The following is a 6,592-nucleotide window of genomic DNA, read 5'->3' as shown; positions in this document are numbered from 1 at the left end:
GAACTATTAATAGTTGTGCTACCAAATATTATTTTGGAATCTGTGATCTGTGAAAGTGTTTTAAAGTTTGTGGTTTTACAGAACATCACAGTTATATATGACATGATAATAAGGCCTGAAGTTAGGAAGAACATTTTAAGGAAAATATAATTATATTTTCATAATGATTTTTTCCTTCTCAAACCTTGTCTGTGGTGTAAAAACACCCCTGGCCAAACGGGGTGCATCTCTTCCCCTCTTTGATAATTACTAGTTACCATGTTCTGAACATCACATCCTTTCTTTTGTCCCTAGATGTAATCTATATACATATATATATATATATATATATATATATATATATATATATATATATATATATATATATATATATATATAGGTGGTTGAATAAAAAAATTTGGACATTATTTATAAAAATTACCTCAAGTTAGCACCAGCAAGCTTGTTAGCTAGACATTTAGCATCAGCTACAATATTTACTTATTTTCAGTACTGTTATGAATAAACATTCATGTCTGTCTAACGTTACTCGTCTAGTTAATCCAAACAATATACATATGTATAACGTTACTGTTAATACACAATATAAAAACAGATGTCATGGTAGCATTTTAATAAAACTGTTAATATTACGGTAGCGGGGAATTTGGACATGCATGAGTTATTTTATTTAATCTGTGTTAGTTTAAGGTTATTTAATTTATTTTTTTAACCTAAAACACAGAGACGCTGATTGATGTGTCTGCGTTTGCACTGGAGCATTTCAGTGGGCTTAAACAGATCACTCTTTACAGCGGATTTAGTTCCCAAACAACTGACAATTTTGACCTAAATATGATTTTCAGTTACAATAATTAATCCTAAATTTCGACATTAATAACTTACTTTTAGCAACATCAGACGCACGCGCGCTCACAAGATCTGCCGGTTCTTACTTCTGTAGACTCGCACTTAACGGCATGGCCGCGGGAAGTGGGGGTGCTGGGGGTGCTGCAGCACCCCCTAGTGACGAGAGGGAGATAAAAAAAAAATGTAGGCCTATTAAAATATTTTGCACAATTTATAAATTCCTTATGAATATTTTAGAAAATGATTTTGACACACGCAGTCTATTACGTATATTTTGGATTTTAATTTCATATTTTGAGGCCTAATCAACACAGGTTCGGAAGTTACGTTGTCAACGTCAGGCAGGCAGGTTTGGTCGCCGAGTAACGAGGTTTCCCGCTCGTTCCATGCAGAATACATTCATCTTTATATAATACAGCGCACCTCGACATTTGGACACCTGTAACCAGGGCACCCTGCCTGCATGTAGCTCAGGTAAGAGCATTGTGCTACCGCGCTTGTAACATTTATTTTTTGGCAACAAGTGTGGGATCAGCTTTGACTAGCCAAGCAATTGTAAGTAGTATAGGCTACTATAGTATTTCTGGAAGGTGGTGGGGATGGAGAGTATTATTTCGTTCGTGTGTTCTTTGCGTAATGGTTGTGGAGAACTGTTAAATAACGTTTAAATAGTTGGAGATTATTTCCTTGTGGTTTGTGTAAAATGGTTGGAGATGGAGACAGAAAGCTTTATACTGTGCGTGTGTTTTTTGCGTAATGGATGTGGAGAACTGTTCAATAAACAAATTGCTTAAATAGTCAGAGATTATTTCCTTGTGGTGTGCGTAAAAAGATTTTGGAGTTAATAGAGTTGCGTGTGACATAAACGTGCAGTGACTTAAGCCAGCTGCCCAAATCGATTGCATTGTTTTAGCATTATTGTGAAGTTTGATTAATATTATATTTTGTTGTAATATTATTTGTTGTATCTAAATAAGTTGCATGTATGTATAGGCTATCTGAAATTGTAATGAAATTAATTATTTCGTTTTCTTTCGATTATTAAACTATTATTTCTGATTTTGCTTCTGCTTCAGATTAATAAGGCATTGCGCATATCTGAGAACTGATGTCTGTGCACTGAAGTGTATATGACAATAAAGTAGTAAATCTCAATGTATTTATTTTTTTTTATGTATTTTAAATAGGCCTATAGGCTCATAGGTTTTTTGTCAAAAAAAAAAAAAAAATTCACAGCACCCCCTGTTCAAAATTACTTCCCGCGGCCCTGCTTAACGGTTCATTTGAATCAGTGAGTGGTCGACTCCAGAACAGCTGCAATCGGATCATTCTAATTCGTAAACGAATCGTTTGGTGCGATTCGCGATCCGATTAAAGTTTATTTTGAAAAGACTTTGAAAAGTAAAAGTTACTAAAAATAAAACTACTCCAGTAAAGTACAGATACTTGAAAAATTTACTTAAGTACAGTAACGAAGTAAAGCTACTCCGTTACTGTCCACCACTGTTTGCATCTGAATTTGGGCTTGTGACTTAAGTCTCTTCTCCTCGCTGCATTCGTGTGATCAAAAGTAGAGTAAAAACAGTAATATTGTGAAATATTTTCAGAATTTTAAATAACTGTTTTCTATTTGAATATATTGTAAAATGTAATATAGTCCTGTGATGCGCAGCTGAATTTTCAGCATCATAATTCCAGTCATCAGTGTCACATGATGATTTGCTGCTCAAGAGACACTGTTGAAAACAGTTCATATTTTTGTGAAAACATTTTTAAAGTATTGTTTGATGAATAGAAAGTTAAAAAGAAAAGCATTTATTAACATTATAAATGTCTTTATTTTTTAATGCATCCTTGTTGAATAAAAGTATTACCTTCTTTCTGACTCCGAAACTATGAATGGTATTTTATATATATAACCAAAAACCAGAAACCAGAACACTAATCTAAAGAACCTAAAGAACTTCAGAAAGCTCTTGGTGAATCTCCAAAGAAGCATGAAGATTTTTTTTTAATCAGAGTTGTTTAAGAGTGACACCTGTGGAGAACATGATCCAACAAGATTCAGACTGAGAATGAATCTGGAAAAGATCACAGTGGCTGTTCCTCGAGTATATCACTGCATCCTCTCTTCATATAGACCTACATGTTTCCACAGTCACTTTATATGGTTCATATTAAGGCCTGGGGCGTATGTGCATGCACACACACATCTTTTCATGTTTGCTTCACATTCCAGTCAGGATATGAGTCATCTACCTCTGATCTTTTAATTATAACATGATAAAAATACATATCAAAAAACAAAAGAAAGAAAGAAAGAAAATCCCTCCGGACTTTTAGGAAGTCTGGGGCCTAGAAAGTGCTGAAATGATGACTATTAAACTCAGAGGCTGATAAAGCTGTACTATCAAGGTGTTGAAGTGCATTTTAACAATCTAGTCGTACCAAAATCTTCACATGTGGAAGAAGTAGTGCCCAAGACGAGCTTATTGCTAAAACAACAACAATGAAGAAAGTGACTGGACATTTGTAAAGCTGCTTTTATTCCAAATTAAGCTTTTGAAAGGAAGAGTTCACACAAACATGAAAGTTTTCTGACAATTTACTCATTCTCAGGCCATCCTAGATTTAGATGTGTTTGTTTCTTCATCAGATTTAGAGAAATGTAGCATTGCATCACTTGCTCATGCTCTGCAGTGAATGGGTGCCATCAGAATGAGAGTCCAAACAGTTGATAAAAACACCACAATAATCCACAAGTAATCCAGACTACCCCAGGCCTTCGACTGATGTCCTGTGAAGTGTCCGTTTTAAGTAAAAAATGTCACAGCTTTTCACTTCACAAGACATAAACTGGTACACTGAAGTGGTGTGGATTATTGTGATGTTTTTATTAATTGTTTGAGCTCTCATTCTAACGGCACCCATTCACTGCAGAGGATCCATTAATGAGTAAGTGATGCAATGCTACATTTCTCCAAATCTGATGAAGAAGCAAACTCATCTAAATCTTCGATGGCCTGAGAATGAGTTTTCAGTTAATTTACATTTTTAGATAAACTCTTCCTGAGATGTGACATCATAGTTTTTGTATAATCGACTACAGGTTAAGCATTTGTGCTGACCGAGCGAATCCATGAACTAATTCCGTCTGGACAAGCAGGAAACATGGTTAAACTTTAGCACTAAAACTGTCACAAACAGGCCCCATGAAGCCCAAACATTCCCCGTGTGTCATTAGCAGGATAATTACTCAACAGAGACACACAGACGCAAACTGTTTTATAGCATTCATCTAGTTACACTGTGACAATCCCAAACAAAGTCAAACACATTTACTGTTCCTCAGTGACAAAAAAACAACAATGAATCCTGACAGTGGAATATATCAAAGGGCTTTGTTCGTGTAAGCTAAACATGCAGTCCTCAATCTCAAATTAAGTCTCTTACAGTCCTGTTCAAAAGCTTGGTTTGGAAAAATTTTAACGTTTTGGAAAGACGTTGTCAATGCTCCACAAAAGGGTGGATTTTTTTTTATACAGTAAAATTGTGAAATATTATAATTATTTTAAGTAACTGTTTTCTATTTGATTATATTGTAAAATCAAATGTATTTATGTGATGTGCATCATTACTCCAGTCTTCAGTGTCACATGATCCTTCAGAAATCATTATAATATGCTGATTCTAATTTTCTGCTCAAGAAACATTCACTATTATTAACAAAACAAAAAACAAAACAAAAAGTGCTATTTCAAATGTTTTGTGGAAACTGTGATAGTTTAGTCACATTATTTTAAGGATCCAAACTACAAGTATTAAATACGACTTTTGCGTTAATAAAAACATGGTCATGCAGAATAAAACGTTAATATGTGTTTTACAAGTAATACTAATAAACTAATAAACAACCAGTATGCTAGAAATATGCAAACTAGTTAATAATGAGAATTGGTACTTCAAATAAAGTGTTACTGAAACTTTAAAAGAAAAGCATTTATTTAAAAAAATAACATTTTGTAACATTCTAAATGTCTTTACTGTTACTTTTGATCAATTAATGCATCCATGCTGCTTAAAAATCGAATCAGTTATGTTAGCACATTATTCCTATCATATACTCTTGTGTCTAAATGCAGCCCTCTTCAGTCGTCTTTCATCGGGAGATGCAAAAGGCTTTGAGAAGTCTCGGCGAGACTCTAGAGAATGTGAAGTAGTGAGGAGAGGTCGGAGGGAAGACTAAAGAAACAGGTTTATGATGAACCTCTCTTCAGTCGTGGATTGTATTGTGGCTTCACCTCGGTGAGGACGGACAAACGGCTAGACATGAGATACTGCTGCTGTGACCTCATTAAAACACAGGGAGAGATTCCCAGAACAGGGAACATGGATTGGTTCATGTACAGACACGATCCTTCAAAGGCTCACTTACACTGAACTGAGGATAAAAATGACATCCGTCAAGCAACAACAATATCATGCTCGTGATGTTTCTTCTGTTTAAGGGCGAGGAATTTCAGTCAGTGTTTGCTACTGTATCTGACAGTCTGTCTTCACCCTGTGAATAAAGCTCAGCTTGGGTTTGAGTCAGACATCAGGTCACGGCATGTAAGTCTGCAGGTGAACGAATGACAGATTTACATTGTCGTCTTCCCCTCTGCTCTACTTTTGGCCTAATGACTCACTTACGCAACACTGGCTTCACCTGCGGCGAGTGGAAGCGTGTTGAAACTTCTGCTCATAATGATCCCCCCTCAGGTTCTCACTGAATTTATGCCCACTTGTTTGAAAACACTGCAGGCAAAGTTATATTTAATGACTTTATCAGCAAGTAACAAAAGTTAATGGAGGATCTGCGTGTTAAATACTGAAGTCCCTCAGGAAAGAAACACTATAAATTGACATGAAAGTGCGGATGAGGAGGAAAGTGGCAAACACAAAGTACAAATGAATCCTACACACTCAGACAACAGCATACATTAACATGAACATTACTGATAACAGACCTTTATTTTGTGGAAATATAAAATATATCTACAGTACTGTTCAAAACTTTGGGGTCAGTAAGATTAAGATTATTATTATTATTATTATTATTGTTATATATATATATATATATATATATATATATATATATATATATATATAAATGCTTTTATTTATAGCAAGGTGCACTAAATTACTAAAAGTGACAGTAAAGACTTTTATAATGTTACAAAAGTATACATTTCTAATAAATGCTTTTATATTTAAAATCATAAAAAAATACATTATATTCATCAAAGAATCCTGAAAAATAAATTATCACAATTTTCACAAAAATATATTTTTTCAGCATTGATAATAATGAGAAATGTTTCTTTAGCAGTGAATCAGCATATCAGAATGATTTCTGAAGATCATGTGAAGACTGGAGTAATGATGCTGAAAATGCAGCTTTGACTCACAGGAATAAATGACTCTATAAATAAATGATAACCAAAATCAATTAAAGTTTAAAATATATTCATAGTGAAACAGGTCAATTAAGTTGTAATAACATTTCAGAATTTTACTGTTTTTACTGTACTGAACAAATAAATGCAGCTTTGACGAGTATAAGAGACTTCTTTAAAAAAACATTTAAAAATCTTACTGATCCCAAACTTTTGAATGGTAGTGTATATATTTATATATTTAAATAAATTCATGAAATAATGCCTAATTTTTAAATTAAAACTCACTTTAATTTATAAGAATA

Source organism: Carassius auratus, chromosome 13, assembly GCF_003368295.1.
Source record: "Carassius auratus strain Wakin chromosome 13, ASM336829v1, whole genome shotgun sequence".
Classification (NCBI taxonomy): Eukaryota; Metazoa; Chordata; class Actinopteri; order Cypriniformes; family Cyprinidae; genus Carassius; species Carassius auratus.
This window is presented reverse-complemented; position numbering follows the sequence as displayed.